At 34.0% G+C, this 13,332-nt stretch overlaps 1 long non-coding RNA gene across 1 annotated transcript; it reads left to right on the top strand.

Moving 5' to 3' along the window:
* The first annotated feature begins 9,557 nt into the window (after positions 1 to 9,557).
* LOC125059342 lies at positions 9,558 to 10,714 on the top strand. Its single transcript, XR_007118645.1, has 2 exons — positions 9,558 to 9,836; positions 10,481 to 10,714. It is a non-coding gene; the product is annotated as an uncharacterized LOC125059342 (long non-coding RNA).
* The last annotated feature ends 2,618 nt before the right edge of the window (positions 10,715 to 13,332 follow it).

Raw genomic sequence — 13,332 nt, 5'->3', positions numbered from 1 at the left:
TCTTGTGAAAGTCTTGTCTAAGTTTAAAGATATTACTAATAACCTTTTTAAATTATTTCTGTAACGAAATGCGTAACGAAATTTCGTTATAATATGTCACTAAACGGCAATTACTCCGAGTCTCTAGTTCTTCAGTTTTTTATATTAATTAAAACAGTATACAAAAATTTAAACAAATCTAAGAGATAATTTAAGATAGTAACGCTCGCTTTTCGAAAACCATGATGCAAGTGCAAAACTATTGCCATAAAAAAACATGATTCATTTCATTTTCCCGTCTTATGTTTTTCTCTTTGCTTCACTCTATTTATAAGATGGAAAACATGAAGTATTGCGTTATTTACGAGTACGATCTCCACCGTTGCACCAGTGCTGCAGAAACGGCTCGAAAGATTAATTATGTGTATAGCGGCGGTGTCGTAAAAGAAAACATAGTGCGTGTTTGGTTCCAACGTTTTCGTTCTGGTAATTTCGATCTACAGAACAAGCCCCGTGGATTGCCGGAGACCAAAGTTGATAACGAAGATTTGAAGGCTATTGTGAAAGCTAAACTATAGCAAACTACGTCTGAATGAGCTGCAGGCTGCGGTGTTAGTGGTAAAACTGTATTAATACACTTGAAGCAAATTGGGAAGGTGAAAAAGCTTAAAAGGCAGGTGGCTGAAAACCTCACTAATTGAAGCAAATCGACAAACGCGCGTCGACTGCTGCGTTACATTTCTCAACCGGCACAATAATAAAGGGATTTTAAATCGAATGAATTGTGGATCCTGTACGATAATCGGAAGCGCTAATCGCAATAGCTGAACCCAGCCGAACCTGCCAAGTCGTGTCCCAAGCGGAAATTTACTCCGAAAAAGTTACTTGTGAGCATTTTGTAAACTAGTGCCGGGGTCGATCACTATAAGTTAATTAAATCTGGCCAGACTATTACGGTAGATGTCTATTATCAGCAACTGCAAATGATGATGGAAAAGTTAGCTGCTAAACAACCAAGGCTGGTCTATCGCTCTAGGCCACTGCTGCTTCACGACAACGCTAGAGCACACACTGCACAACAGACTGCTACCAAATTTGAGGAGCTTCTATTGGAATGTCTAAGACATCCATCGAACTCCCCGAACCTTGCTCCAACAGATTAAAATTTTTTCAAAATTTGGATAACTTCTTGCAAGGTAAAAAATTCAACTCTGATGGGGCAGTCGAAACCTCCTTCAACGATTTTATTGATTCCCGTCCGAATGTTTTATTTAGTAAAGGGATCAATGAACTATCCATAAGATGGCAATAGTACATACTTTGATTAATTAAATATATTCTATTTGAAAAAAATCTACTTTTTGTTCCTCCCATACAAAACGCCTATTTCATATGTAAGGATCTAATATTAAGAAAATGGAGGGTACTTGCGTTCATTTGACAATTTACTCATCACAAAGCAATTCATAAATATTTTTTATGAAATAAATAATAACCAATAAGTTTTACAAAAGGCCATTTGGGGTTTGGTAATGATGCAATATTTTGAGCGCAATTTTCAAATTACGCTCTGCATCAATTGGCATATTACGCTTAAATAGATGATCTTCTTTTTACATGCTTAATTATATAATCGAGTCGAGATTTACATAGACTATAGGTCTCGAATACAGAAACTGAGATACGTGCACAAACTCGGATTTCTTAATCCTATACAGCTACGCTCACAGTCATACTCAGAGTGTTCAAGAGTTAACGGTTACTTAAGCCATTCAATGAATAATTAAGTCTACTTTGACGAAGCGAATCAGGACGGATAGGAATACATAAGAAAAATTGCGATAATTCCGTAAATTTATACAAGAATCGGATTTCTTAATCCTCTACAGCCTTAGCTACGCTGACAGTCATACTCAGAGTGTTCAAGAGTTAACGGTTACTTAAGCCATTAAATGAATAATTAAGTCTACTTTGACGAAGCGAATCAGGATAGTAATACAAAAGAAAAATGATAATTCCGTAAATTTATACAAGAAAAGTCCTCAAAACCACAAATATAAATTTTCAGCTAATTTAAAGTGATCGTGGAGGTCAACGTCCTAAGACCCTTGAATGGCTTGAAAAATATTGTTAAAACTTCATTAATTCACGAGAAATGTAAACAAACCCAAGTTCGAAGGTTGAAAATATATTTTTGGTAAAATTTACTTTCAATACTAATAAAGCTTACGTTTTTGAGCTCTTTATTTCTAAAGGTGTAAAATAAATTGTATTTTAATAGAAGGTAATAATTTAAGAGGTAAATATGAAAATAAAGTTTAATATTCTTTATATAATAACTTTATTCATTACAATTTGATATAAAAGAAGAGTTTTATTACCTAGTAAAATAAGTATACGGGAAAACATTTCTCATTAAGGCTCGATTTTAGATCCCCAATATACATTTATGATGTATTCAGCGTTGATGTACAACACTAAGCTTACAATAAAATCATGGAGAGAGAGATTTATTATATATAATAAAATCCTTTGTGATGTACAATACGTTATATCCTACAACAATTTACATAATATGTATTTTTTTATTTTAATTTAAAAAGCCTTTATTCAAACAAAAAAATTTACATAATTTTATACTTAAACTATTATCACTAGTGAGTCGGTGACACCGACAACCCATCTGTTTGCCCAACTTTGGCAATTGCCTCCTCCATTTCTTTCCACTCTGCTCTGTTCTGAGCTTTCCTAGTCCATATTTTCCCAGTCACGGATTTTATTTCGTCTTCCCACCTTCGAAACTGTCTACCTGGTTTTCTTTTCTTATTTCTTGGGTACCAATATATGATCTTTTTGTTTCACTTTTCTCTACCTCTTATTATATGCCCAGCCCTATAAATATGTATAAAGACCTCTTATTTTTCCTTCATAATGCGTGAAGTAAAAATTCTTTAATTTAAATTCAAGTTGGCTTTCAGAGACGATAATCTTGAAAGAGTGTAATTTGCGCTTGCGGTCCCTTTGAAGCTACAATTGAAAACCAATATAATTTATTGATGTGTTTTTTTTGTTTCTTTGATCTTTTTACAGATGTACAATTTATGCAAATCTTTTACTGAATTAAGAATGAGCGGGTACTAGTGATGGAGATAAAATTCGACATTTAATCTATGACAGGAGTTTTTATTAAGGCTCATTACTTAATTACTTAATGTGTCTATTTCTTGTGTATTGGTGTATTACGTTAATTTAATACAATAACGGTACCTTGCACAGTTGATAACGTTGAAACGTTTCAGTTTTGACTTTTAAGTTAAATACGTTTTTTTTTAAATTGTATACTAAACAGTAATCACGGTAACTTCTGTGTTTTCATTGTAATTCACCGAATAACGCTTAAGGATTCACAACAAAACTATGAATTGAGTCCAAGGGGGAGGCGCTGGCGGTTAGTTTGGACATAGCGAAAGCCTTCGATCGGGTGTGGCACAGAGCACTGCCCTCGTAGCTTTCAGCCTATGGGCTCCCCGAGAAATTATGCAACTGGATTTCCAGCTTTTTCGCTGATTGAAGCATCAAGGTCGTCTTCGACGGAGCATGCTCCGACCTGAAACTGGCCGGGCAGGTATTTCTCGGGCTGTTGTCGATGACTACCGGAACAAACTTGTATCTGAAGTCGAAACTCTTCTACGTGGAGTCTCGGACTGGGGTAGACTAAATCCAGTCCAATTTAACCCCAAGAAGACACAAGTATGCGCGTTTTCCGCTAAAAAAACTCCCTTTGTCGCTACTCCACTCTTTGAAGACACTCTCCTTAAAGCCTCAGCTAGCATCGGAATACTGGGCGTTGACATATTGAATAACGTTCAGTTTCGCGGTCATCTGGAAGGAAAGGCTAAATTAGCCTCCAAAAAGCTTGGTGTGCTCAGCAAAGCGAGATGGTACTTCACTTCGGGCCACCGCTTGCAATTCTATAAAGCGCAAATTCGGTCCCTGATGGAATACTGTTCTCAACTCTGGGCGGGAGCTCCCCAGTACTAGCTCCTTCCACTTGACCGTATTCAACGAAGAGCGGTTCGAATCGTCGACGACCAGTCACTTTCCGTGCGGCTTGATCCCTTGGCGTTTCGTCCCGACCGCACATCTCTATGTGGGATCGCTCTGCATCTTCTACCGCATTCACCATGAAGAGTGTTCAGAGGAGTTGTGGCAACGCACTTGCGAACCTTCTGGCAGTGTGAGTGTCCATGGACGGCGATATCACCTAACATCAGGTGAGCCTCCTGTCTGTTTGCCTCCTATTACATAAAAAAACTATTTGCCTGTGTGGCATATAATTGCGCATTCAGGCATATGCAATTAAAGCGATTGATAACTAATTGTTTAAAAACAAATATGTATTTATAAAAGGAAATCCCGTAACGAGTTATGCATCAGTACACCATTTATGTTCAGTAACTGATTATAATGTCCAGTGATTGATGTGACCAATGTATCAATTCAAATTTCGAATAAAATATATTTTATGAAAATTTACTGTAATTATTATTTGAAGTAATTAAAATTATTTGAAAACAGAACAAATAATTCATGATTGAGTAAACGTAAATAATTTGTTTGTCTTTAATTATAATTGTTAAAGCGATTTAAAAATATAATACTTTTACATGGATTACGCAAGTATTGAACACAAATTTACATTATACGATATTTATTTACACTAGCTGTGGTCTGCGAGTGACTGAATAAAGTTTAAATGTAAGAATCCGATTTTATTGTTATTTTTATTTACGCCATCTATTATTATCGTTGGTATTTATTGACTTATTGTGTATAACAATTAGATTTTTTCTCAATATGTAATTTTTTCAAAGTTAAAGTGTACTCCTCCATCAAAGGCCGGCAACGCACCCACTAAAATTGGGTGTCCATGAGCTGCGATGACTGCCCTTGTTGGGCGTTTCGTAGACTCGTTTGCCCCATATTATATAAAAAATAAGTACAATATTATTAAGGACTGATAGATAAGCGCCAAGGCCACATGATGACCGACTCTCTTCCTATAGACAACTGTCACCCACGGTAGGGTGGCACGCGGGATTGAAAGAGTATTTTGCTCTCTTTGAAATTGAGAAAGACTCTTAGTCGTGTAGTTAGATACACAAGCAGCTGATTTCACATGAAATAATAAAAAAACGTGCGTGCGTACAAAGTACACAAAAAGTGAAACTTCTTTGGCAAACTAATTTTTATGTCTTGTTCATACAATTCTAAAACTTTAGATTTCCGAGACCTAGAGGGAGGGAAAAGGGAAGATAATATGTAGGAATTTAATTGACATTAAAATATTAAAAGTGTCGAAAATTAATACAAATTATAAATTTAATTTTTTTAAATTTATTTCTTCGATAATAAAAACACGTGGAATTTTAATTTTAAAAATAGAATTTCTATAAGGTAATTCGCCCTTCTCTCTCAATCGGTCTCAATCGCTCTCTTTCTTTTCTTCGACAAAAACGCTGCACATCTTCGTGACGCTAATATTATTATTATTGCGTTTCATCCGTAAAAAAATTACCCTCATGCTCCTAAAGAAGTTTCACTTAAAAATAAAAGTAGCTAATTTGTTGTAAGAATTGTAATTGTACAGCACATGAAAACAAACATACAGTAAGTAGTAACCGCTAAAGCGAAACACGAAGATATCCTCAACCTGAAACTGACCATAACCAAAGCGTAACGCACAAAATTATAAGCGAAATACAGTATCAGTGAAATATTTAGTTGGCAATTCGCTAATGAAGTGGCTACTATGGTGAACCGATAGCGCTTGAATGTGGTCGCTATTTGGCATTGAATATTGATTTAACTTTTGTGTTTCGTGGTTAATGTAGTCATTAGAATTCAAGGAGCTTATTAGGGAATGCGTTTTGTGCACTGATGAAACAAAGACTTTAGACTTTTTACAATGTATAAATACGTAGATATGATAAATGTTGAAACGGGAAATGTTTATATTCTGAAAAAGTTTGGAAAATCCAAAAGTGCACGCCTCATAGCGGTCATTCACATTTAAAAAAATAAATTCTAAAACAAAAACTCAAGCTTTTTAAAACAAATTAACAAAAAAAATAAAAAAAAATGAAAAAAAACAATAATATAATAAAAAATATATAGTGGCACCATAACTCTAAGGTGAGGAAAAAAAAATTATACTAAAATAAATGTATAAATAGATACCAAATACACAGTCGTATTTTAGTTTTTTACAAATTATAATTAAACGACAGTACTTAGAACGCTAATATTAACTAGGAATCAGCCCAGGGTATAACTTTATATAATAAGAAAAAAAGTATTCTGGTACGATAAATTTTTCGACCAATTTCTCTGCCACATATATGGATCCATAAACACAGACTGACGGACGTTTAAGAATGATTGATTTTAATGTTATTATTTACTATGTTAAACAAAATAATTGTTCATAAAAAATACCATATGTGCTTGATAGATTATTTAACTCGATTTTAGTACACTCATATTATCCTGTAAGTGTTATATTAGTGAAAAAATAGTCATTCAAGTTTCTTAAGACTGGGTTTTTTGACATGTCGAGAGTAGAGCACTGCGAGGCGTGCAAAAGTAAGAATCAGGATTAAGTAAAACTGTCAGACTTTGGGTCTAATACTCGTAACTCCAAGTTCTATTAACTTTAAGCCATTTTACATTCGAGTTATTAAATTACTACGTATATATTTAGGCCTCAGTTTTTATTGGAACGAAGTTCCTTATCGCGCGTTGTGAAAGGGGGCTAGACGGAAAAAATTCTTACGAAAAGTTGTCACGACACTTTTTTGCTATTTGCTATTGTAATACACCGATTCTCGTCCGATCACCGAAGTTAAGCAACGTCGGGCGAGGTCAGTACTTGGATGGGTGACCGCCTGGGAACACCTCGTGATGTTGGCTTTTTTTTTGTCGTAAGATTGGTGTCGAGAAAATCTATCATAATTTTATGATACCAATTAACATATAAATTAATCGAAAGGAATTTCGTTCCATCTGGGTGTCCCTTGACACCTCTAAAGTTTTTTTTATTTTATAGAGTTTACTGCCACAGTTTCCTAAAGGCGTCCGCAGAGTAATAAATTACTTGTGCAGGAACGCGTGTTTAGTGCATGTAAAGTTTTAAAGTATTCGCTTTGAAATGTCGGTAAAATTTCTGTGGTAAAGATAGTATCTTATTTGTTACCATGGTAAATTTGATTTGCAGTGGAAAAATGGTAACTAACGTATGTTTAGTCAACGTGTTAAAACTTCGTTGATATTTAAATTGATGTCTCGAAAAATTGCTGAATTTTGAATCTGTTATGCTGCTTAGATTTTTGGCGTTAGGTTATCTGAGTTGAGAAGGGATTTACTAAAGCGAGCCAAGTTAATTTGAATTTATGCTGTCATTTTATGTTCTGAAGACGTACTTTATCATTGTTCACGTAATTTTGTATGATTTAGGAGGCACTTAAACGGTTTTAGTGTGTGCGTCGTGAAATATTTTAAGCTTGTTTTGTAATATCGCTTTTTATAAGCAAACTTACCTGTTGACACTAAGCTTACAAACCGGTCTAATGATTCGTCGGAAATCGTTAGCTCTTCCCTTTGAAAAAGATATTTCATTTCGAAACGAAACGCGCCCCGAAATAAGGTTTCTGATATATAAAATATAAACATATAATGATTATTGAGCCGGCTAATAGTGAACCAAACCAAGCTAGTACGTGCACTCGAAAGCACTGATCCGTATAACAATGGCACTTCAATTAACATCGACTACCCTCGAACATTAGGCATGAATTTAGAAACGGTACGCTTGAATTATTACTTAAATGAACTGTATGAAGATTTAAGTTCAGGTTAGTTCTCTTATTGATTAAACTATATCCTCAAATATTCATTAAATCCTTTGCTAGCTTATGTAATACACGCGAAAAATTTCTATCACTGTCTAAGGTGAGAATGAATGCGACAATTTGTATTTAGGGATAGCGTAGCAGCTGCATGGAGGTAAGAAGTTATAAAATATTGTAAGATCTAATACAAATACAAAAAAGGGTTGGGTCAAACGGGTCTTGGCGGTAATATATAAAGTTGTTGACCTCACTCTACTCTTTTACTTAAATTTTATTGTAGAGTTAAGTTCGGTGGCAATTCTTGGAGTGATGTCCAAATAAATTAAAAACTTTGTTCGAAGCTAAGTGTCAACATACTTTAATGTTTTATTTTTGGAAATGGAATTTCGCTGTTGCCCTGGTGGGCTTTGTCAGCTCAGCTCCGGTTGGCGAGCGTAGCACGGCCGGGCTTTTCTTGCGACTAGCGCAAGGGCGACTTCTGCGAGACGCGGCACGCGCCTGAAATGCAGTATCTGGTTCAGAACAAGAGCGTATAGCTAACACAAAATTAGGGGGTAGGGGGTTGCAACTACTGGACTAATTTATTGTGCTTAAAACTCAGTGACACATAAGTAATGTATTGATTTTGGCATTTACATTCCTGGGACGATAATGTTACCTTATTATTTATTAATGGTTATACAGCCCCTTGTGGGCCTTAGCCTCGTCAATTACACTTCGCCATCGCAATCTATCTATCCCTATTGTTTCGAGGTCCTTGACAACTCCATTCCACCAACGCAGCCTCGGTCTACCGGGTTTTCTCTTGCCACCGGGTTATAATTTATAGATAAATATAAAACAAAAAATATTAATTACAACTAAAACTGACATTGTAGAATTTATAGAATACAAGTGGAAGACATTTGATATGAATCGCTCTTAATTATATATGTTAACTAAGGTTAAATTTAGCCTTAATTAGGTAAATAATAAATTAACCAGTAAAAATATACAACTAGTCACAACAAATATCCAAAAATAAAAATAAATTGTGTAATTCTTTGTCTAATAAATAAGTAGTAAGGTATGAAGAATTTCTCGTAATATACAGTCGGTTTGCGTCCATTGTTAAAAAAAGATATATTTCCAATCGAGGCATACTTGGGACACCAGACGTTTGTATGGTGGATAAAATAGGGTCTAATAGGGTTCATTGAGTTCTATCGTGTTTTAATTTTTAACTTTATTAGATACGTCTGCTTTTATTAAGTCATTTTTTAAACTGTTTCTAGTAGATACATAAAAAAATTAATGAGTTTGTTCATATTTCTTCACGAAGCTTATATACAAAAGAACACATAATATATTGTTAAATATCTTGTATAAAGAGGCGTAGTGATAAAGATACGGAAGGGAATGCTTCGGTTCTTTGGCCGCGTAAACCAAATGAATGAGAAGCGGTTAGCAAGTAAGATATATAAGGCAAACCGTGAATGGTGAAATCGGGTTGTCTGACACACCTGCACCACATCCAGGAAGTTCTAAACAAGGGACAAGTTAAAATTTCCCATGACCGGCGAGGATGTGGTGAATGTCATGAAAGTAGTTACGTTAGAGAAGTATGTATAGCAAGTGGAGATCCGTGGTCTTTGACCTTTCGGGAAAAAGGCTATATATAAATAAATATATCATGGTTTTAAAGTCTCGTAAAGAACGCATTCGCCTTAGGTAATTACGAGTTACGTACCGTATACGAAACAAAACGTGTGTCAATGTAACAGATAAAATGTTCAGTACCTAAGTGACTCATCTTATTTACTCAACACTGGAAGTCCCTACATACGCTATATAAATATCCGAGTTCATAACAATATATTTTATTGGTCATAAATAAAGCCAGTATGAAATACTTAGCAATTATCTTTATTGCTGTGTTGTTTGTGTCAGTTGCCGTATCTGAATCAGGTTAGTTTAATAATGATAATTATTTAAAATAAAAGAAATGTTTGTAGGTTTTTAAATCGTGTTAAGTGTATTTATCTCAAAATGTATTTTCATATTTGATTTAAGAAAACAGTTATCACCCTTGTGTTAACGATGTATAATATTATCTCTGGACAAAATATAATTATTCTATCCAGAGATAATTAATACAATTCCTGCCTAGTTAAGGGAATTCACCGAGTATAGGACCACTGTACCTACGTGATCTGAAATATTATTTAATAAATTAATATAAAAAATAAATACACAAATTAAAAAAGCCATACCTTTATCGGCTTTAGATCTGCATTTGATATAATTATATTTTTTGGCCAGTTCATTACCATGAGCAGTGTTGGCTAAGTGGTTTCAGCGTGCGACTCTCATCCCTGAGGTCGTAGGATCGATTGTGAGGAAATCGGCATGCCTTAATTCCAAAAAAGACGACATGCCGTCGTCAGGCACTTAAGGATGATCACCTACTGAAAAAAATATTTTTCTTTATCTGACACTCAATGCTGCCAAAAATCTCGTTCAATTTTTGGGTCTATGGGATTTACTCAAATTTACGGGCCAAGTTTATCTTTTTCTCTAACGATATATTTGATCTATTATATTTTTTTCAGATTGGCCACCAACAGATTCAATACCGGGACATCTACGCTTTAAAAGATCTTTCTGCAAAACGAATAAACAATGCCATGACTTATGCACAAAAGTACTTGCGTATAAAAAGGGAACCTGTCATCTCATTTGCTTTTGTTCATAATGTTTGTAGGTTCGTAGAGAAATAAAAAAAAGTGCGAAAGTTTTATTAGTTTTAACTGTATATTTAATTATAATAAAAAGTAACACTTTTATTTGTATTTTTTAAATGTTCTTAGACCGCTAATAATTGTTTCATTATTTCTATTTGCTTTATATCACGAAATATTGGCATCGCATAAATAAAAAGGAAAAAATGCGTAAATTATCTTTATTATTTGTTCCACAGATACTCTTACTGATATCAATACGAATGTTTCATTATTTCTTGACTTCTGACTGATAGTGGAATTTATCTTAAAGTACATTTTACATTGGTGTAAATTTAAAAATAATTCATTCTTAATGGATACCATAATTCACCACTATCTTCCATATATAACATTTTGTTTCCAATAAATAGTAGACCTTTTTTTAAATAACAAGTGAAGGACATCCATTATTTACGACAATTCTTTAAACTATTTTATTTCCATGAATGCAATTTTTGTCCAAGTTTGGACAAACTAAACCAGTTTCAATGTGGATTGGGTGGTTATAAAACGCAATACTGAGAATAATCCCTCAGGGGCCAACTCCTGTTTCTTACCGCTAACAAATTCAGGTAGTTAACAATATCCAGTTGCTATTCAAAACTAGAATTACCAGTTGTTACCAGAAGAAACCAGTTGCTCTAAAAGAAAAATAATAAAAAATAATTATTTACCATAATAATTATTAATCAATGTTTGTTATGAAGAATACATGTATGTATATGAAAAAATAATTAAAGATTTATAATTTTTTATATGTAGTAATTAACTATATAGTTGAAAAATTAAAAATAGTGCGTGGAGTCCTTCCGAGCGGAAGAAGTGAAACGTAATGTGGAAATGAAAATAGGAAATATAATATTTTCGTGAAATCATATTGTTTCTTTAAGACGCATTAGTGCTTTCATACCCCATCCATGGTAGCGTTAAACGTTTAACACAAACTTGGAAGTGGTATTAGAAGTTTCACTTCAAAAAGATAGCATCTACTTCTAATGATCGAAGACGGTCGAAATTCGGTCTAATTGATATCATTGTCATATAAGACGCGTCATATGTATTATGTAGTGTCAGTAATTATATTAACGTTATATTATGTTGTGGCAGCTGGCGCATGCTTTGACGAATTCGAGATTATAAAGGTTTTGACTAGTAATGAGAAATATTATTATTGTTAGTAATAAGTTAACAAATCTAACCTACCCATAATATTATTTTCTTACAAATTCCAGTGAGTTTGTTGAAATAATTTTTTTTTTCGAACATTATTGTAATGATGAACTCATTATGAAAGTTAAAATCAGATTTTATTTAAACTATTTGTAAAAAGTTTTCTATGTAATATTAGATAAAATAATTTCAAGTTCTGTCCCTAAAAGCCGGAGTATTGGCAGAAGCAAATTTCCTATTTGGTACTCAAGCTCTTTGAAACATATAATAAAAGATAAATTAAAAGCTCACAAGCGTTGGAAAACTTATAGGAATCCAAGAGTTTATGATGAATTTTCGTTGTTACGCGCTAGGCAAAAACTTGTATCTAAGAAGTGCTTTGATATGTATGAGAAGAGTATCCAAAATAATTTGAGTAAGGATCCCAAAGCGCTGTGGTCATATTTGAGAAACAAACGCCAATGTAGCCCAGGCTACCCTAACACAATGATTCTCGGAGATGAAGTCTACTATACAGAAGCAGACGCTTGTGAAGGGTTCAACAGGTTTTTTGAAAGTGTTTTTCAACACCCAGATGATAGTTACAATCTTCAACACCTACCTGAATCCGATTATACATGCCACCAAGTAGTACTGACCGAGGATGAAGTCTGTAGGGAGTTGAAATCTTTAAATATTAATAAAGGTTCAGGGAGTGATGGAATACCTTCAATTTTTCTCCAAAAATGCTATAGACAACTCTCTAAACCCTTGACAAATATATTTAATCAGTCGCTTAATGTATTCTGTAGTTTCCCATCCAAATGGAAAGAAGCCCACATTGTTCCGATCCACAAAAAAGGGTCTAGAAATAAAATAGAACATTATCGACCAATTTCAATTCTAAATTCGTTTGGTAAATTATTTGAAAAATTAGTTAACAAAACGTTGAGTCCTCTTATCCTAAGACAATTACCACATCAGCAACATGGTTTTACAAAAAATCGTTCAACTGTCAGCAACCTCACCGTTTTCACCGAGTACATATTAAAGGGAATGGACGAAGGAGAACAAATTGATGCGATCTATACGGATTTTGAAAAAGCTTTCGATCGAGTTGATCATGTCATTCTCCTACATAAGCTATTAGCGCTAGGAATCCGTGGGGATCTATACAGATGGATCAAATCCTATGTAACTAATAGAAGGCAGGCGGTAGTAATGGGTGGACATAGGAGCACATTTATAAATGTGACATCCGGTGTACCTCAGGGCTCTATACTGGGTCCGCTGTTGTTTAATGCTTATCTTTATGATATACAGAATTGTTTCAAGTATTCAGAATATCTTATGTTTGCAGATGACAAAAAAATATTTCTAAAAATTAAATCTATAGAGAACTGTGTTCAACTTCAACAGGATCTTAGTAGATTGGAAATTTACTACAAAAGAAATAAACTATCCTTAAATATTGGAAAATGTAGTAAAATTACTTTTACTCGCAAACATAAGAAAATACAATTTTGTTATAA

Source organism: Pieris napi, chromosome 19, assembly GCF_905475465.1.
Source record: "Pieris napi chromosome 19, ilPieNapi1.2, whole genome shotgun sequence".
NCBI classification, from domain to species: domain Eukaryota; kingdom Metazoa; phylum Arthropoda; class Insecta; order Lepidoptera; family Pieridae; genus Pieris; species Pieris napi.
This window is presented reverse-complemented; position numbering and strand designations above follow the sequence as displayed.